The sequence below is a fragment of the Pelodiscus sinensis genome, chromosome 4 (assembly GCF_052426305.1).
Source record: "Pelodiscus sinensis isolate ZL-2025 chromosome 4, ASM5242630v1, whole genome shotgun sequence".
In the NCBI taxonomy this organism is placed as follows: Eukaryota; Metazoa; Chordata; order Testudines; family Trionychidae; genus Pelodiscus; species Pelodiscus sinensis.
In genome coordinates, this window is record NC_143055.1 from 105,703,015 (window position 1) to 105,725,455 (window position 22,441).

At 37.2% G+C, this 22,441-nt stretch overlaps 1 long non-coding RNA gene across 2 annotated transcripts in view; it reads right to left on the bottom strand.

The window, feature by feature from the left end:
- The window catches only part of LOC112545153 (uncharacterized), a 57,739-nt gene that overhangs the window by 4,128 nt on the left and 31,170 nt on the right, over positions 1 to 22,441 (bottom strand). The window contains exons 3-4 of one of the 2 annotated variants that reach the window (XR_012904084.2): positions 6,117 to 6,184; positions 487 to 805 (exon numbers count right to left, since the gene is read on the bottom strand). This is a non-coding gene — a long non-coding RNA (uncharacterized LOC112545153). Of the gene's footprint in view, positions 1 to 486; positions 806 to 6,116; positions 6,185 to 22,441 lie in introns of those variants that run through there. The other variant, XR_012904083.2, reaches the window with a different exon arrangement.

The following is a 22,441-nucleotide window of genomic DNA, read 5'->3' on the forward strand; positions in this document are numbered from 1 at the left end:
TTTTTAACTTGTGATTTTCTATATAATATTTAAAATTATATTACATAAGTAGAGAAAAATGTTCTCCGCCAATTTAGCCTTTTAAAAATCTCCCTTTTCAGTTTTTAATATATTGCCTTAACAATTAATATGATCACTTTTCTCTAGGATTTTTAAGTCTGCTTATGTAAAGAAGCTGTATAATATGCATTACAGACCCTTAATAGGGATGCATAACAGGGATATATAATGCAGACATTCAACATCATGTACATAGACATATAATGTATTGCATAGAGTGCATATTTCATATATTTGCACATAGTCTGGATAAATGCATGACTGGGGGATATTTTATACCAGATCTACTTTATAAAATATTTTGGGGGGCCATGTGATATGTGAGTAATCTGTTTTATAAACTAAAGTACTGGAATAAATCTTGCAATAAAGGACAAAATCACTACAGTGTAAAATTGTGTAGGTTACAAATATGCATTGAATTACATATTATTGCTGAGGAGTTCCCCTCCCACCTCCCGGAGGAGTCACTGAACACTTTTCTCTCTTCCTGTTTGATAACATGTTGCCATGCTATAAAAGCCCTAATGCTCATTTTCAACGATTAGCTGTACATCAGCATTACTGACTCAAATCCACAAGTTTCACATCAAGCATTAAATGGGATGAATATTGATCTGCTAAAGAGGATTTATTTATTTCTAGCACTATCCAAAGATCAACTGCTAGCAGCTTTTGGTGGATCTGTTGAGCTCTCATAGCACAAAGCTACTGCATGCATGACACTGGACTTGACATTTCAGTTCTGGAAGAAAACCAAACAGTAAATTCAGTGCAATAATCCTAGATAAATGAGATGATCACTGGAAAAGCTGAGATAGTTAAGTGCTCTATCAGAGAAGTCCAAAGGATGATATTGAACAGTTGCTACATTGTGACCTGTCTCATGTCAATATGGGCCAAGATCACCAAACAAATATAATCCCGTTTTAAAAAAAAAACACGTCTTCTGCATATTTTAGAACACCTTACAATTATTTCTAGCATAGAATGAATATATTTACAATCTATGTATAGTGAGATATATCTGAATAGCAAACTATTTACCCTTCAATTCATTTTAGTCTACCAACTCTGTACTATATATCTACCAACTCAGTAATATAGAAAGAATTGCTTAATATAAAATGCATATCTATGAAGCAGAATTGGTAACTTTAAAAAGAATTTAGAAGAGGCCTTTGAAATGTATTTTCCAGAAAGGATATGTTCCTACTTTCAACTCAAAGATCGTTCAAATACAAGAACTTCAAGCAGATTTCAGATGAACCAATGACTGAGCTGCCTGTTGTATTCAATTGCCAGAGAACGTTGTGTTCTTCACTGATTTTCAAGGGGAACATTTAAAATGCTAATATGAATAATTGTAAAAATTCTGCTGTGTCACACATGCTCCAAAATGAGAAACTCAGAGTGAGAAAACATATCTCATCTAGCTATTCATTCTAGAGACTAATAATATTGTTCCATTCCACTACTAAATTATTCATATTTCTTTTATTACATATTCCTATTAATCTTTGTTAATTCTCCGATTAATCATGAGACACACTTAAAAAAGAAACAAGGACAACGAAGCACAATAGGGATATTTACTGTACCTAAACATCGGGGGCAATATGGTCTCATATTTAGCTTATCAGAAAGCACTTTGCCCTTTACAAAAAAATCTACACTGTGTTTATTGAGAATGGATCTGAAAGCTGAAAAATGATGCTTTGTTTTGGTTACTTGAATGCTCTGAATTACCTAATATCCTTGCCACAGGTAGCACTTAGTTTAATTAGGTTGTATTCAGAGTAGAGTGTCTGGTTTGCCAAGGACATCTTGCTTTTGGAAGGCTCCATAGTGTAAATGAAAGAAAAAAAGAGTCTGGTGCAAAGATTATAAACAAGAGTTTCACGTAAGGCAGTCATTAGTTCTTTCTTTTTTTTTTTCAAGCACCTTTATATTGCCTATTTGTAAAATCATCATGGAGACTATATTTGAGAGCACAGTATTGGCAGTGCATATTCAACTTGCCTTTAAGATTTGGTATTACTTTCATGGTGCCTGAGAAGCACAGATTTAACAACACCTGAAAATAAAGCTACTTCCAAAAAAGTCTGAAAGGCAACTTGGAATCTTTTTTATATTGTGCATTTCCATGACAATATCTTTAAAGGAATTAATCTGATTTACATCAGCTGGGACTGTGGCCAAGTATCTTTCTCTGTCCACTTGTGCTTCATTTTTAGATTTACTGTACCAAGAAGATATTTTTTGTGAAAAAACAATGGGACCTAAGGAACAAAACTGTTCATGCTCATAGCAGTTTGTCTACAAACTGCCTTCTATGAACATTATCCACATTTAAAATACAAGGGGTGTGTGTAAAAAGTTAATTCAAGCCAGTAATTCTCTCTCATTATTAGGTTGCAAACCAATAAATAAAATATAAAATAAAAATATAAAGATTAACTTAAAAAAAAACTTATATCAATTGTGATATCTATCAGTTTGGATTGCTGTCCTTGTGTTGGATCTGATTCTATTTGACTAGGTCCAGAATACTTTTGGCAGGGAATCAAAATAAGGAATATTTAACTAATTCCTGGTAGGACATAATGCTTTTACCTAACACTAACTCCTTTCTTCAGAAACACTTCATAACATATGCCACTCTGAAACACATTGCAATGCTTGTGGTTTGAATAGCATGGTGACATTTCAGATGTGAAGGAGAACCCTCTCCTCTACCCCCTACCCTATATCATCCTTCATACCTTTGCAATGTACTATATTTGCTTGTATTTTTTTGTCAGTACAAATATTCCATTTTGTGCTTAAGGTGATTTTTATGAAGATTTCTGTGGTCTTAAAGCACAATTGTATTTATATATAAGAAGGGGAAGATGAGCTGTCATGAAACAATGCTGACTATGGAACAAACAATAATTTAACCGAAGCAAAATGCAGGACAATGTAGCACTTTAAAGACTAACAAGATGGTTTATTAGATGATGAGCTTTCATGGGCCAGACCCACTTCCTCAGATCAAATAGTGGAAGAAAATAGTCACAACCATATATACCAGAGGATACAATTAAAAAAAATGAACACATATGAAAAGGACAAATCACATTTCAGAACAGGAGGGGGTTGGGGGGGAGGAAGGAAGGTAAGTGTCTGTGAATATACCAACATCCCACATGAAGACGGATTACAAGCAATTAGAAACACTATCCCAGAGGACACTACTGCCAACCTGATAGCAGACCTATGTAACTTTGTTCTCACCCACAATTATTTCCAGTTTGAGAACAACTTATACCTCCAGATCAGCGGCACAGCCATGGGTATACGCATGGCCCCACAGTATGCTAACATCTTTATGGCTGACCTAGAACAACGTTTCCTCAACTCCCGTCCCCTTTCACCCCTTCTCTACCTACAGTACATCAATGACATCTTTATGATCTGGACGCATGGCCAAGAAACACTGGAGATATTCCACAGAGATTTCAACAACCTACACCCCACCATCAACCTCAGCCTGGACCATTCTACATGAGAGATCCACTTCCTGGACACCACAGTACAAATCAACAATGGAAAATTAGACACCATTCTCTACAGAAAACCCACCGACTCATACAGTTACCTACATGCTTCCAGCTCCCATCCAGAACACACCACACGATCCATCGTCTATAGCCAAGCCTTTCGATACAACCGCATCTGCTCTAATCTCACTGACAGAGACCAGAAGCTTCAGGATCTCTACCAAGCATTTATAAACCTCAACTACCCACCCGGAGAAATAAAAAAGCAAATTGAAAGAGCCAGACGAATACCTAGAAACCATCTACTTCAAGACAGACCCAAGAAAACCAACAATAGAACACCACTTGTCATCACCTACAACCCCCAACTTAAACCTGTCCAACACATTATCAATAAACTACAGCCTATACTGGAACTGGATACCATACTCCAGTGGTCCCCAACCTTTATGGGCTCCCGGGCGCCCGGGGGCGGGGCCACTTATGCGCCGGGCACCCGGGGGCGGGGCCGCGCGTCCTGGGGCACGCCAGGGCCGCCCGAGCCCCTTGTGCCGTGGGCCCGGGGCTGGCGCCGCCGCCCGAGCTACGCGCTTGGGTCCAGCACCGGCGCCACGCGCCCGCATGTGTCCCAGGGCTGGGGCCGCCCGAGCGCCGCGCACCAGGTGCCGGTGCGTGTCGCGCGCTTGGGGCCGGTGCCTCCAGTGCGCCGCGTGCCGGGGGGGCGGGGCCAGCCCGGGTTGTCGGCGAGCGCCTACAAATGCCCCGGCGGGCGCCATGGCGCCCGCGGGCACCGCGTTGGGGACCACTGCCATACTCCAAGAGGCTCTGGGAGACAGACCCATAGTCTCCTATAGACAACCACCTAACCTCATGATTCTTACCAACAACCACAGGACATACCACACTAATACCAACCCTGGTACCTTCCCTTGCAACAAACCCCGTTGCCAGCTTTGTCCACATATTCATTCTGCTGATACCATTATTGGACCTAACCAAGTAAGTTTTAAGATCAAGAACACATATTCCTGCGCATCCAGAAATATAATTTATGCTATCATGTGCCGAAGGTGTCCATCTGCTATGTACATTGGACAAACATCTCAGACACTTCGCCAAAGGATTAATGCCCACAAAACAGATATCAGACAAGATCACAAAGAAAAAACAGTTTCTTGCCATTTTAACCAGAAAGGACACTCTCTCAATGACTTAACCACCTGCATTCTGCTACAAAGACCTTTTACATCTGCACTTGAAAGGGAATCCTCTGAACTGTCATTCATGTTAAAATTCGACACTCTCCGAGAAGGAATGAACAAACACTCAAACTATCTTACCCATTACCAAGATAGCTTCCACCTCTAATACTATTAGCTCACAGACATCCCACTCTCCCCACCTCTAATATCATCAATTCACAGACACTTACCTTCCTTCCTCCCCTCTCCCCCGCATACCCCTCCTGTTCTGAAATGTGATTTGTCCTTCTCATATGTGTTCATTTTTTTTATTGTATCCTCAGGTATATATGGTTGTGACTATTTTCTTCCACTATTTGATCTGAGGAAGTGGGTCTGGCCCATGAAAGCTCATCATCTAATAAACCATCTTGTTAGTCTTTAAAGTGCTACATTGTCCTGCATTTTGCTTCAGCTACCCCAGACTAACACGGCTACATTTCTATCAATAATTTAACGTAAAGCCAAAATCCATAGCCCACACCCAGGAAAAATTCCCACTGCAGTCAATGAGAGATTTGCCTGAGGAAAGACAGCAGAACTTGACACTTTTATTGGCACCAGTTTATCTCAGATGGGATGTAATATTATTCCAGACTGCCTCCATGAAAAAGGACATATTGTCCTTTACGTGTGTTTCCTTCTTTGACATATTTGTGTTCTGCGTAAGAGATGGCTGCTTCTGTGACTTTTTAAGCTGCTTGCACCAGAGTAGCCAAGGTTCAATGTCTTCAACTGCTATGTGCTCAGATTTTTAGGACTTCTTGTGTTTATTCTTTTGTTTCTAGATCAAGCAGGGCTATCACTATTGTTAAAAAAAGATAGACTCCATGTGCTGCTACAGACCATGTGAAACAAATGAGGATTCTCGCTCTCTTCCTGTGTGTGTGTGTGTTCATTTTACAAGTCACAAATTCTAACACTACCTAACAGAACTCCTAGCAACATAAAAAGATGCCATAAACCTCTCTAACAGTAGCTGATTTGTATGCAACATTGACCATAAGGGTAACTCTTCAGTAAACCTGAATCTCATATATAATGCATAGCAGTTAATAAATCATAGTAAAATCAGGTGGCTTAGAGCCAACAATACCCAACTAGTAATGGAAAGGGGAAAAGATTTATAGAGAGATAGACTTTGTCTGGATTTTGCTTTTAAGAAGCTCATGCAGTATAGTGGAAGACCTCGCTGTGGTTTCCAGCTGGACAACTGTGTCACACTGACTCATTCCATCCTTTCTGTTTCCCCTTCCCCCACTTAACCCACCTTTGTTCAAGAACTTCCTCTATGACCTTTTGCTGGTTACTAGTCTTGCATGCTTCCTAGCACGTATGCTGGAAAGAAGAGAAAAAAGGTCAAAGTGAGACCACATCACTGTTCCAGAACATTCGGAAAGCTAAATGCTACACCTACACTGCAAACTAAAGTAAAAATAAGTGATGAGAGAGTAAACAGACCCTTATAAAACTGGTTCCTAATTCTAAATTGTTATGCTGGACAATGCTTACAGGTTCATATATCCCTCTATTCCAAAATATGATTTTAGCTCATTATTTACAATAGGAAGAGAGGAGGTTGATTTAAGTATTGGGGCAAAAACCTTTTTCCCCCTCTCATTGGAGACAGGGAAAGCAGGATATTAGAGATGAAGATGTGAGAAAATCTTGATGTAAATCTGTTAGGGGAAACCAGGTCTTAGCCAATTTTCATTACTTGTACAGGTGTAAGATGCGTCACCTCAAAGTTAGATACGTGAGTGTCTTTGCATGTACACTTTAAGACCCAGAATTGTGTTACAAATCATATATTTTAAAAAATAAAATTCAAATGTTATCGACTGTGCTACTAAGAGAATATTAAACCTATATTTTATATTTTAATAAATATAAAAGAATATATATTCCACAATTTATGCTGTTGATTAACTTTTTCTTTTTCATTCAGCTAGGACAAGGAAAATGCACTGGTCTTGTAAATTCTGTTTCTATTAGTTGTTATGGTTCTCAAGCACTAACACAATAGCTCATGGATTTGGACTGGAAGCACTACAGGTAAATGTTTCAGTTCAACTAAAATGTTCTTTTCAGTTAATTAAAAGACAATCATTAAAACATTTCTATTCATATTAATTTTTATACAACTACTTTTTTAAATGACTTGAAGTGGCCTTTGTGACAAATAATATGTCTAAGAAAAGGTTATTACACATAATAGAAAGACCATAAAGTAATCAAAATCATATTAAAAATTACAATAAATATGGTTATCTTTTTCTGAAGGATTCCTGTTGTTCATGGAGTATGCCTTTTACAATACTGAGCAGATCCAAAGATCAACAACTTGAGAGGGTTTTATACATCATTTCTACTGCAAGTAATTAAAAAAATAATTCATTTGTGTGATCAGTTCATTTTGTTTGTTAGTGGTTTATCATTGCATGGACTGTAACTTTCATAAGTTTGTTCATTATTCAAAATTACCTGATGCATTGTTTAAAATAATTTAAAAGGACTGGTCACTAATACTTCTCTGTGAATATTTGATAACCACTGTTTCAGATCTCTTTGTTAACTGTAAGTGGTTATAGCAGTCAAATAAAACTTGATCAAACATTGTTAGTATAAATATTCATATGACAAGATTCCAAATTCCATTTCTACTTGAACATACACATTTAAATAACCAAAAACATTTAATTTTACAGAAGGTGAACACAAAGGACTAAGAAGTGCCTTTGTGGTCAATATAAATTCTTATATCACATGCACAAATAGGTGGGAGTTCGATGTCTAAATACCTTTGTGAATCCCTTTCAAAAGATTTTTGTTGTGTTTGCCCACATATATTTTATATGTACATATATGTGTGGGTGAATGTGTGTATGTGAAAATGAGGTATTGTTAGTTCCCAGAACTTTTGCTTTTATTACATTTAAAATGGATGGGGGGCAGTATGTGTGTCAAAGAATTGGATACAAAATTCATTTGTGACACTAGATGGCAGTACCTGCTTGATAAATGACTTTCTGTTTTGTGTCTTTTTATTGCTACAGCTACTGCTATTTATAGGACTAGTGACAGATCTAGGCCTACTAGAACAAGGGCATACAGGAAGATTATAAGGAGGTCACCTGACTGGGAGAATGTTTTTCCCCCACTGACTTGTAAAAATTAGACATTAGATATTATAATTATTATAAGTACATTTTAAGTTAATTTTGCCTATCTTAAAGTTCCCTAATATTCAAGAGTAGTCTGAATGTTTTCCACAATATTTCATGTTATTAATAATTTCCAACAACACATACATACACAATGAAAAATTTAAAACTAAAGCAATACTGTACATGTAAAGTAGGCATTGAACGGGAACCAAAATAAGAATTCTTGGAGCAAAATGAATAATTATAGGGCTAATAATTACCATTTAAGGGGCAAGATTTTTTCCCATTGACTTCAAATGGGGAAAGGATTAGGTTGCACTGGAAAGGAGCTGTATGTTTTTCAGATTTTAGTTTTCTCACCTTATTTGTTTTGCAAATCACATTATGTATTTTGAATTCTGTATAACATTGCAACAATGGTAAAATATGTAGGAAGTGGTCAGAAGAATTACACCTGTGAAGAATTGGGGTGTTTTTCTGAGCAAAAACTGAGTTTTTAGGCACAGAATTGTATCAATTCATGAAAGTAACTTCTGTGTTTCAATTAATATTGGCATTTCCATCTATTTTCTATTGTAGGTTTTTAATCAGCTGTAACACTACTATTATTATCACTAAAGTTACTCACTACTTCTATAGCACTTTCCATCTTCACAATACTTTACAGACAACTACTATATATTTGAGAGAGTTTGTCTGTCTGTTCAATAACTCCTTCTAAATGGTAAGAGCTAGGACCACCAAATTGGGTATACAGCTTCCTCTTATCCTAACTTAAAGCAGCTTAAGGGTTTGATTGTGCCAGAAAAGTAGGATGTGCCTGGAATGGGATTGCGTCTCATAACCATACAGAAAAGAGACAGAATCACCAGGCAGGAGAAAGGGTCTGGCTGCCCCCCTCCAATTGGAGATTGACCCAGCCCTGAGGCCTCCCAGCTTCCAGGAGCCCTTTAGGGAAGGCAGGGGGTTATGTAAATCCTTCTCCATTTGTATAGGAACATTGATGGTTGTTGCCCTTTGTCATGGAGAGAGGGGAAAGTGCAGAGTTTGCTGCAGTTCTTACTGTGGCTGGGGAATGCAGGGGACAGACAAACCTGGACCTGCCACAGCTGGGATCATGCACCCCTTCTCCTTTCCCCCAGCTGTGCCCACTGGAGCTGCAGCAGCTATGGAGAGGTGCTTCTCAGCTGGCTCCAAGCTGCTGTGGTGAGAGAAGCCTGGATACTCTTCTTTCCCCAGAGCAGCCAGTATACTGAACCCATCCCAACCCCGGAGCAATGATTTAAAAGTAGCATGCACGTTTTCATTTCGTATTATTTTCCAAAAAATAAAAATTGAGGTAAGGACCAGAGCAATGCCAAGTAAATCTTCTAGTTAGCTAATAAATATAAAACACAGGTCAAGAATATCAAGTATTCATATCATATTTGTAAACTAATCAAGCCTTGCAATTACTAAGTCAATAGCTACGGGGCATGTATGCCTGTGCACTTGCTGGTATCTTGGTGGTGGTGATAAGGATAGAATGTGGGTCTGGAATGGCTACTATTACCACATGTCCCCCCTTCCCTTTCCTTACCCTAGCAAATCTGCTAAGCATGTGCATTGGTTCTGTCTTCCAAACAAACCTCTGGGGTGAAGCCTCACAAGTTACTGGAGAGTCCACAAGATTTATCCCTTCTGAACCATACAGGGTGCTGAGGGCAATGACGGTTGCAGGATCCTTGGCACCAAGAGCTTTCACGGGAGCTAGACTGTCAGAGGAAGGCAGGGGAGCTGGAGGCTAGAGGGCTTTCTAGAGAGAAGAGTGTAATGTCTCTTGTAACAGAGGAAGTGCCCCTGCTATAATATAATAATAGCAGAGCAAACCCCAAACTGTGATGGAAGAATTGGAAATCCATGCACTTTCCACCTCTTTGATTAGGTTATTCCCACATGGGGCCCTATATTCATGCAAGGCATACAATGGATTAGTAAATGAAAGCACTTATTTTACATGCATTGTACGGCACACAAAATGCTTGCATAAAAGTCTCCATTTCTAATGGCAAGAGAAGACCTAATAAATGTACTCCACATTAATGTTAGAAATAGCCAAGAAAGTGTTATTCCAGAATTCATAATTACTTGGTAGTATTTCACAAAGAACAGTCTGCTGGCAAACTCCAAGGGATGTACAGTCTGTACAGTGTCTAGGTCTGTGGTTTGACTCTGTAGCTATTAGCCAGAATATTCCACTGTCAATCAATGCTAGAAAGAAAAAAAAAATACTGCTATGGCTATTAAATACAAGTAAGGGCAAATAAGAACTAGAAAGGTCAGCTGAAATGGATAGCAAAATGTGCTCAGTAGGTCAGTCATGCAATATGGTATCGGAGAAAAAGCAAAAATAATGCACATCTTTTCTCTCAGTAAGTTAGTTTTCTGAACTGATGAAAAAAGAATGAATATCTTTTGCTTATAATCCAAATAAACATCTTTTTTTGACAGAAAAAACAAACAAAAATAATAACGCTTTTCACATTCTAGAAGAATGCTATGGAGAGTGTTTACAAATAGTCTGTTTGGGACCTTCTTTTTCTGTTTGAATTCATATACTTGAACCTCCATTTTCTCTAAAGGCTGTAATTCAGATGGGAATCTGGGTCACTGAAATCCATACTGCTTACTCCTACTCTCTATAAATCTTTGCTTGGCTGTGTGTAGAAAGTCACATGGATAGAAAAGAAGCAACTCTTAAGAATGATATAGGCCCTGGAGAAGAGAGATGAAACTAAATCCTTGTATTCTTTCCCATGAGTTAGTACCTTATATATTCTGTAGCTTGAAATATTGGTACAAAGTCAGCTAGAAGATGACAAGATTAAATAAAAGAGGCTTGGGGAGGAGAAGGTATGTAACTATGGCGATGGAAAATGACAACTTTTTCAGAGCAAATGCCACCACCATACAACTGTTTAGGACAGGAAGTAAAAATACAGAATCCAACTATATTGGGACATTAGAGAGACAACATGTAATAACTCAGGGTGGAATTTAACCAACACCTTGGGGGCTAATAACCCTTTCCTTGAAAAGGTTCACCACAAATGGTAATTTTGACCACAAGTGATCAGGACCTCCGTTTTTACTTTTCATTTGAAAGATGGATTGCCTAAAGACAAATTGTGACAAGGATGTGATCTTTCTGAGACATGATTTCCTGGCCAGCAATTTCCATTTCCTTCTATAACCTGGGAAAAAAGCTTAGTGAGTATGAGATTTAATACAGAAATTAAATACAAATCCTTTTTAAAATTGTTTCCAACATATTTTAAATATGGGCCAGAAATGAAAGACTGTGCTTTGATCACTGTAATCTGAACACATTTACTATTTAAGCTATCCTTAACATAATTTTATTTTAAAAATTCTATTGATTGTTTTTTGCTTCTAGATTGCAATGCTTTCCATGTCAATTCAACAACAAATTAATGCACTTGGTATATAAGTAAAACTATGTAACAATATTCTATGCAAGATGGAATGTAAATATATGCAAGTATTACACAACATACATAAATATGATTTTGCAAGTACTTAAGCAAGTATGTAACTTTATGCATGTGAATATTCCCATTGCCTTCTGTGTGACTATGCAAGTGTATAAAGTTATGCATGTGTTTAACTGTTTTCAAGATGAAGATAATAGATATAAATACAGATATGATGTTATAGTGTTATAAGATGCTTTTTCACTGTGAATTTTGGATTGGTGCATTATTCATAGTTGGAAAAGCAAACATGAGTGACTGAAGTCATCCAAGACAAATTAATAAAACATCTGTACTATATTATGCTATCATATACTTTGTATGTGCCATTTATGTTACAGATAAAAATAATTTACAAACCTTTTGGAAAAAATATTAGAACTGTTTTTGTATCTCTACCTTTTAAAGAAGGTATTATTAAATATAAATATGCCCACCCAGAATTCAGGAGCCATACAAATCTCTAAAAATGATGTAAAATAGTTTTCTTCTACCTGAAAAAAATGAAATGTGGGCCTTTCACACCTATAAGCAACTTGCTGATGTTATAATCCTCCTTTTCTGACTCTAATGAAATGAGAGTCAATTAACTATTAAACATTAGTAGTTAGGGGTGTATAAAAGCTAATACTAGTGAAAGACTGACTTTTGCTCATCCAGTCCTGAGGCAAGGGTAATTTGTTAGGAAAGATTTCACATTTGGTAAGAGAACAAAGAAACATTTCTCTGGCAGGTGGATTTTTTTTTTTTTTTAAAAAACAACATCTGTTTAAAGCTGTTAAGGAGTTTGAAATGTTAAAATAAGTCTCTGGAGATGGATTAGTGGGCAGAGTGCAGGTGAGGCAGCTAAACGTGTGCGCAGTTTATCACATGGTCTGTAAATCTTGAGCAAGGTCCACACCAATATCCTCCAGCTGATTTGCACCATTCTGGCAACACAAAATAGCTGTAAACTAGGCTTAACTGAATAGTTAAACAGTTTTATGTCTCTTTAGTGTTGGCAGATGAGTGTAAAGAAGCTGAAATGTACTCGTGAATCTAACTCTTTGTGTGTGACTGTTTTATGTTTCGGTGCCTTGTCTCATAATGGTGAAAGCCAAATGCGAAGCTTAGTCAGGGTAAAAATGTAATATCTTTGAAAATAGTGACTTTTCTACATATATTTGCCACTGTTCTCTTAGGAAAAGAAGGCTGTTTCAATGCAATTAGGTAACTTGAAAACTAAGAGCCAAATTATGCCCTAGGATGTATTCACATGACTAGACAGCAAGTGCCAAATAGAAAGTTAAATTTGTCAAGAAATTAAGAACAACTTGAGGGGTTGTTACTGTTGCACATATATACTTTTTAATTAAAAAATTAGGAAAATCTAGGAAAATGCATTCTATTAAAAAAAGTTAAGTTGCAAAGTAAAGCACTAGTAAATTAGGACAAGTATGTATGACTGCTTGTGAAACCTTAATTCTGCTACCTTGTGTGTATGCATCATGATAAAATCTTTAATTACATACTATTTTTCAGTGTACATGATGGCCACACCCAGGGACAGAATTGCTTGTCAGCAAGTGTAAATTTGGCATTTCCTAACTGACAAGTGCTTGACTTTTCAATTTAAAAAGCATTTTCTCTTATTTTTTGGTTGTTTGTTGATTTGTTTAATAAGTATTCAGAAACAATACAATTGTGCATATTTAATTATACAACTGTCTTCCATTCATCATATAGTTCTTCCGTTCGTAAATTATATGCACTTCGAGGTCAAGGTCTGGGGTGTCTTGTGGAAATAAATTCAAGCACACATACAGCAAGAGGATTAATGCTCTATTAGGGAAGCTGCAGCAGTCTGCTCCAGTCTCTAAGAATTCCAGCACTAGACTGACTTCAAAGAGTGCTTAGGTTCTCAGGTTACCAGAATACAATTGCTTGCCTTAACATGACTGTTCATTACTGGACTATGTCCCCAATGTGTATATACAGCACCAAGCACAATGGGACAGTGTGAGTGAATCCCTGGGTATGATTGTACAACCATAACAGAAAACAACTAATAGCAAAAACAGATGTGTAGTTCTCTCATTTTTATGCATAGATTTATGTGTTATCCATTTTGAAAGTTTGGCACATTATGCTAATAGGCTTTGTACTAAAAGGGTTAGATTTTTTAAACATGACCATGGTTTTGCGGCCTATGGCGTGTACGTGTAAATGACTGATATTCAGCTTCATAATGATAATTATTTGTAGTGTTGTCTTCAAGTCATCATTGTCAAGTCCAAGTCGAGTCTCAAATCACTACAGTTCAAGTCTCAAGTCGAGTCTCGAGTCTTAATTTAAAAAATGTCAAGTCACTTTTGTACAAGCCATCGATATTGACATTTTCAGACAATTTTTTCACCAAGCCGATTTAACAAAATTAGCAAGTCACCTAGGCGACTTAAGTCGGACTCGAGTTCAAGTTGTGGGACTTGAGTCAACAACTCTGATTATTTGTCATAATTAATATTGCCTGGAATCCTAATTAGTGGTAATAGCAAATCAGGACTTAAAACCTTTAAATGAATTTAAGTTTTCATACAAATAATTGCAGAAACAAACTTGCATTTGTGTCCATAATTTATTTTATTTATATATATATATACATATATATATATATACACACACACACACACACACACACACACACACACACACACACACACAAAGGCGTTGATAAGGCCGGGTGGAAAATCAGGTGTAGAATCTTTTCAAATAACATTTGCATAAAAAATATTTTGTGCAATGGTCAGAGCCGAAACAGTGGATTATAATCCTTGCAAACTCCTACTCATGAGGAGCTCTACTCATGAGTGGAATCTGACTGAGATCAATGGACTGTGGATCTGAATAAGAACTATTCTCATGAGCAAGCATTTCAGGAATGGACTATGTATACACGACATTTTTCACAATTTCTTTCTGTGAATTGCAGTAATGCACTTATCTATAGGCATTAGAAGCAAGGAATAGATTCCTTTGTTAGCATTCACTTGCATAAAAATCAAACTGCTTTGTTATTCAGAGCCACCTTTTAAGGATTTTTTTCCTGTTGCTGTTTAATTTCTTTCTAATTTTTCTTTCCTCATTTTCTTCGTCTTTCATCTGCCTGAGGTAAAGCAGGATGTTTATGGCTGGGACACACATGGATGAGGGGATGGGTCCACACAAGAAACAACTTGTTGGCTCAAAACAGTAAGTAAGCAAGTAAATGGCTAGCAGATTGGAACTGTTCACTGCAGCACAAAGCCTGTACAAAATTATGGCATCATCCTGCTGAAAGCAAGTTGGGACCATTACTGGTAATTATAGTTAATCAGCAACAATTGCCTTGACCAAGATACAGATCAACACTGAGCACTAACCTAACAAGGCCTAATGAGTGTAATGGAGGATGAAGAAAGCCTGATTAAACTTGCAAGACACTGAGTGACCTGAGCAGATGATGCATTGTAATTCTCCTTATCTCTCTCTCTCTCTTTCACGTGAGTGTGTGTGTGTGTGTGTGCGCGCGCGCGCACGCGGGCACATACACACATACACACACACGACCAGATGGTAACAGCTTCATGGTCAAATCACAGTACTGTGGTTATATGGCAATATGGCTTGCATTGTAATATGCTTTGAAAAGTGGCTGATGTTTAATGTAGTGGGTAAATATTTATTTGAATTTCCTACCATGTTTGTTTGATAAGGCTGTATTGGGTTTTAAAGGCAAGGATATTGTGAAACTACTGTCAAATTTTCTAACAGCAGTTATGGATCATGATACCTTTTTTAATTCAGTGCTGTTGAAAATCTAGAAACAGAAGTAAAAATCATAACAACTGTAGCATAAGATAATCAGTAAAAAGGAGGAAAAGATCTATTTTTGTTCTTAATTTGAAAGTCAGTGTTAGTGCCTGTGAAAATAAAAGGACTAGTAGCATTCTTTTGAAGTAGGCATAGCATGGGTCAGTGTGAGCAAACTTTTCCTATACGGATCTATGAGGGTGATATTCACCCCAGTGCAGAGGGATAATACAAGGTCTATGCATCACTTGAATCCCACATAATACCTCCAAATACATCTTATAAGCTTCATGCTAACCCTCACCTAATTTCACCCACAGTACATGATGATCTGCAACTCCTCTGTTGTTCCAGCCTGAGACCTCTCTCAAGCAGGATATAACTATCATGCCCAGTCCCTTGATGGGTTTATGAAATGGATAAATGGAAATATGAATGATAACATACAACTACTCATTTTCATTAATGTCCAGGGTATGAACACAGATCAAGTGAGGAGTGAGGGAACTAAACCACTACAACACCAGTATCTCCAGATTCAAGTTCTACAGAAATAATGAATATCACCGCTCTGCCTAGCTCTCATATGTGGGTATGAATGTACTGTAAAATCAGCCATCGTACATCATATTTACTTGGGGCTGATTTTACAAGATGTAGTGGTTGCCCTTAAACATATTCAACAGCTTTAGATAATTAAACATTACCTCACTATCTGCAGTGCTTACTAGTTATTCCTGTACAAATACTGAATATTATCTAGTTATCAAACACAAAACTGAAAAATGTTAAGGGCAATTCCTGTACATGTCCATATGTAGTTTTACCTCTAAGGTTGGAATTGAGCCCTTGACTATTATAAATCACTTTATTAAAAAATGTGTACCTTGAACCATAACTTTCTTCTTAATTATTGCATAAGAACAGAGAAAGAATTTTAGCCTTTGAGATACTGATTAATATAGGGTTTTTACAAAACAATATTTATATGGCAAGTACTTATGCAGATATTTATGTCCAGGTACATGCTTTTGGATTAGTTTTGATTTAGGACTGTACTATTGTATGAAAAGGAAGACAAGGACATAATTTTATTCCCGGATAGAGTATAGGATACTACAAACATTTATTTTGGTTTTTACAATGAATGGTCTTGTGATGAATTATTGGGAAATTATCTGGATTATTGATATAAGTACCTGGCATTTTCCCCTACCCCCCCCAAAGATAGATACATAAATCAAGTTACATCTCAGGATCCATTTTGGTAAGCGAATCATGCCACTGTATGTCTGTCACTCTAATCACATTTTCCAGCCCTCACATAATTTTTGTGGCTCTTCCCTGCACATGCTCAAGTTTTTCATCATCCTTTTTTAAAAAATGTGACCAGAACTGAACATATCCGTTAGCTATAGAAAACCTAAAGTGTGTTAGGCTCATTACAGAAAATAAAGACATGGACTATCCTCTGAAGAGGTTGTGATCTAAATTTAGGTAGTACATTGAGGGAAAAATTTAGATGTGAGGTTTTTAAGCAACAGCATTTTTGACGAAGAATGATCCAGTACTGCGGTAACACCAATCGTCTTCTGGCTGTGAATTTAATTTAACTGGCATATGAATAAATAAATTATATTTTATTGTACGCAATAAAGAAGATGGGCAAACTATCAGATACAACAGGAATCACCCAAAATGTATCTGAAAAAACAACACAGCCTAGATGTGACTCAAATTTGTGAGATGTGAAGCAATTAATGTATTATTATTTTTAAATTTCACTCCTATATGGCTTAGTTCTGTCAGGAGCCAGAATTATCTTTCCAAATTCCAACTGAAGGGATACACATCCCAATTTTGTGAATTCAGGGACTTGTTCTCATTTTTACACTGTTGGAAATCAATCATAGAATCATAGAGCTGGAAGAGACTTCAGGGAGTCATCAAGTCCCAAGGCAGGACCAATCCCAAGTAAATCAACCCAGCCAGGGCTTTGTCAAGCTGAAACTTAAAAACCTCTAGGGATGGAGATTCTACCACCTCCCTAGGTACCCCATGCCAGTACTTCACCACCCTCCTAGTGATTTTTCCTAATATCCAACCCAGACCTCCCCCACTGTAACTTGAGACCATTGTTCCTTGTTCTGCCATCCATCACTACTGTGAACAGACTTTCTCCATCCTCTCTGGAACTTCCCTTCAGGAAGTTGAAGGCTGCTATCAAATCCCCCCTCACTCTTCTCTTCTTCAGCCTAAAGAAACCCAAATCCCTCAGCCTCTCCTCAGAGGTCATCTCCTCCAGCCCTCTAACCATTTTGGTTGCCCTGTGCTGGACCCTCTCCAATGCATCCACATCCACTGGTGTCAAGACTAACACCAGTGAAGTAATGTAGGAAACAGATCTTTCAAAAAAAAAATTAGTGTTCAAGTTTCTGGTAAAACATGTTTCTTGGTTTCTCAACAAATTAAATATATATTCAATATAAAATATTATGATTCTTTGATCAGATGAAATCAGAATCAGACCTGAGAAGTTTTGCTGAATATCTATAGTTTTGGATGCCGACCATATCTGTATGAAACCAATGAATCCTTTAAACTTCATTATTTACAAGTTAGAAAGTCCTCCTTCTCAGGTACCTAGGTGCAGGGCTATATTCATAAATGAATACTCTTTTGTTTGTGAGCCCAGTTGTTTATTTACACACAATGTATTCTTGGCATGTTCATCTCTCACTCTCATTGGTCATGCGATGCTGTAATTCTATTGATTATGCCATACAAAAGAATTTTTTACATGACTTATTGGTGATTGCACTTTAAGAGGGTACATATAATTGATAAAATAGGAATAATCAAATATTAGACATCATGGCCTCTGCTCTTTGATATTGGTGTCAGAAAGGAATCTATGACATTATATAATTTGCCATTTGAATAATGTGGGATTTCACATTCCTCCAAAGCACTGGCTAGAGTTTATAGCTGGAGCTAGAACAAATCTAGTATCTTCTTTTCAGTAGCTAAGTAAATTAATTCATGAATCATATTAGCTGTATGCAATTTAATCCCAATCTGGGTCTGTGGTATGGGGTTTGAAAATCTTGTGGGTTTTTGTTTGTTTTGTTTTGTTTACTGAATATGTATATCTTCTACCTTAGCTTCTCCTTTTCATACAATTCCCCACTGGAATTATTCATTCTTTGGGTAACCAAGAGGTTCCTACTTCTACTTAATGGAAATGTGATTAAATGAACTACAAACCATCATCCATATACAAACATATTCCACACTTGTAAAGATAACAGCATTTGCAAGAAACTTGCTTGAATAAAATATTTTATGAACAAGGCCCTTGTGGCTTTAATAAGATATATCAAAAGATCATGAGGCCAATCAAATGATGGCAACAGTAACACAATGAAAGAAAAAGCTAAAAATACAGTCACAGAGAAATGGGTGGATGAGAAGGCTGCTTATTTTAATTAGGATTTTTTTTGTTTGTTTCCAATTTTGAAGGACCAAAAAATAAATTTGCATACTTATTTCCTGTTTTTCTGCTCAATGCTTCCTTTTAGATTTGACCTCTTAGAGCCTTGCTCTTTTTAAAAATAAATGACAATCATTCTAAGTGTTGCTTGCTTGAATGATGATGGAACAAATAGTTCTTATCCAGTGCTTCTGAAAATGATGATGCTGTGGCAGGGCCCTCTGGCGCCAGTCTCTGCCAAGTTCACAAACAGTAAAGAGACATTTACACTGGTAAAACACCCAGTGCAGTTTATTTATGATGTTGGTTCCCACCACCTTTGTACACTATACAATCTTACTCCTACAGTTTCGGGGAGCCTTCAGATCCTGAGGCAAGCAGGACAAAACAATTTCTCTCCATCTACTTCCTCCTTCCTGCGCCTTTTTGTATCCACTGCCTAGTGGCTTAATTAGCTTTCCAGTTCTCCTTCACTCACCAGTTAGGAACAATTTTCCTTACCAAGATCTTTCTATAGTATTTAGTTGGTGCTGGAGTGACCAACGTGTAGGCCCAGTGGCCGTTGTCCAGCACTCTGTTTCAGATGAATTCTTGAAAATATATTCACATTTCAATTTTATCTTATCCTTCCTTCAAAGGATGTTTCAATGTGCAGAATGAGCACTTACTGCAGAAGATTCTCAATTTATAGGTGAACCTTGTGATCTACCAGTGAGATGAGGTTTACTCTACAGATGGACTGCAGATATGAGAGGAAGGAAGAGATTACTTTTGCTTTTGACCACAAGCGAGCCAGCAACATAATATGTATCTCAGCTAGTGAAAGCTGAACTTGAGAAGGTTGGGAGATTCAGTTTGGATAAACTCATACTTAGACCTCACAGATCTGAGTAGTTGGACTAGAAATCATGCGGGAACAGGCTTTCAAGGGAGATTTCAGGCACTTCAGCATAAACTCCCATTGATTTCCCAATATTTTGTCACTTCAGCTCCTAGCCTGAATGTGGAAGAGATTCACAAAACAGAAAAATGGGAGAAATGTTCTCAAAAGACTTGTTTGTACAGATTTGACTTGAATTTTTTAAAAAAGTATTAGTTGTCTATCCTGGGGCTTTGTGATTATTGTGTGCTTTACTGTCAGAAGCAGAAAGGCAGGCTACAGAGGGTTCTTAGGAGCAAAGAGAATTATGACTCTGCCGGTCATTTGCTGATGTTCTGGGATGCATTCTGGTTTGTTGCTAAGGCTCTGTGCTTCCAAGACAGAACAAGTGCCACAAAAGTTCAGTTGCCTCAGAGCCTTGAAGTGGGACTTTTCCCCACACAATATAACAAGGTTTCCACGTGGGACCCTAGTATGTATCCCTGACCTGAGAGTAACTGTGGGACTACAGAGAGCTACATGAAAGATCTCAGACATAAATGAAGAGTATGATTTCTCCTGAATTCAATACAAAAAATATTTTTAGGAGGAAAACACTGGAATGAAAAACATGAAGGAAACCAGTATGTAGCTAGAATGCTGGGATAATGCTAGTGGAAGAGAACATACATTTTATGTACTGATAATATGGTAATAATTCCAGGCTTATGGGGCATTTGGATTACTGGTTATATAAATGATGCATTGAAGAACTGACCTAACTTGCTCATTTATAGCAGATCTCCTCCTCAGGTCTCTCTGTTTTCTACCAGCAAACATCTTGCCAATATGTCAGAAGAATGTCCAATTGCACAGTAATAATTCCAGAATCTGATCACTTATGAACCTGCATGAGCTCCTTCTTGTTGAGACTGCCATTGGGTGCCATGAAATCCAATCTATTTTCTGTTTGGTTTTGGTTTTAAAGTCAAGCTTCTGGCCTTCTTTCTTGTGAAGGGCCTTGAAAATGTTAACTAAAATAAACCAACATAAACCAAAGAAAAGAGGAACATGCAGCTGAATTCCACTTCTACAGCAGAAGGCTGGGAGATAAGGCATAATGTTCTAACCTTTCTCTCTCTGCATTCACATATATCTTACGCAAAAAGGCAGATAAGTATGGGGTGTAGCTCAAAAAATGATTTCACTAAACCTCCCCCACATCCTGAGGCCAGAGCTTCACAAAGTGGTATCATCCTGGTGGACTAGAGATGGCTATTCTTGCAAAACATTTGCTCCCCCAGACCATCTCAGAATTTTAGGGACAGGTTCTCATGTTTACAGGGTTATATTTGCCTTACTAGAGAAGGGACATGTATCAACAGTTAATGAGGATAATCACTGAAGATTCTTCTTGCTATAAATTTGGCAGCTCATCACTGAACCCAAAATGCCAGTACAGGATATGAATAATTCACCTTTGGCTTCCGTGGGAGTTACATGTAACTGGGGGGGAGGAAGGGAGAGCGAGGGTGGAGTTTGTGGAGAGAATTAGCAACCAGATTGGCAACTGGTAATTTAATGTAAATAAAACATGAGAGATTGTTAAATACCACTTTTCTATTTAAGTCCTACCAAAAACTGACTGGGGGCAAAGAGAGCAGGTATGAGACCATCATTTCAAAATAAATGGTCTCTCAGATACACTCTTTGCCTAGATTTTCAGTAAGAGATGAACCATCTTAAATAAGGCAAACATAGAATAGTGCACATAAAGAGTTCTTATTTACATCACAAATCTAATAATTATTATAGCTGCCAGGTTAGCATGTGAAAAAAAACCTATTTAGTCCATCTATTTACTCCATTGGCATGTATTTTTTTAATTGGATTCATTATCTGAAGAATTCTCAATAATGGCATCGGTATTCATTGTGTACAGAACTATAATATGATATTTTACAAGTTGTTTCTTCCAAGTAAAAAAAAAAAAATCTTACTTATGGTTAAATGCTATTGTTTCCATAACATAAATTTTATGGATAAACTTTAATTTTAATATTTGCCAACAGAGGCAATTGGAAATACTGAAATCAATTATAGTGTGTTCATACATGCCTAATACAGTGTTAATTCAGAAATAACTCTTATAATCCCTAAAAAAAGGGAGAGTCCTGAAACTTTTTTTTACTTGTGCTCCTGCTGACAATTACAAAGACAAACCTATTGCCATCAGCCACTATTACGATACTTAATCACTTATCACCATCAGCAGACTGGCTTAGATTTATATTGAAATGTTTATTATTTTCTGTGTCTCCATAAGAGTAAATCTAGCCTGGATGAGTCAGTTTTGAGTCACATCATAAAAATTCTCTTCAGCAAATACTAAAGAATGATGAATATATCCACAAAGCCAAATTTCTATCATCCGTAGAGAAATTACACAGGGCTATGGTAGTGCAGGATTTGGCCAATTAAGTTCATATTCCTGTGTGTCATTTCAGGTAGAGGTGGACCATGCCCTATTACAAATGATTAAATTTGAAGTGGACAATATCCTTGGCCTGCCTTAAGTTGTTTGCTCTGTCTGGCTCATTTTGCTTTGACTGTGTTTTATAGGGAGTGCTCCTACAATCCTTAAATAAGCAAAGTTCCCTCTGACATGTTATTATTACTCACTATTTATATAGACCCAAATGGTGTCATTTTCAC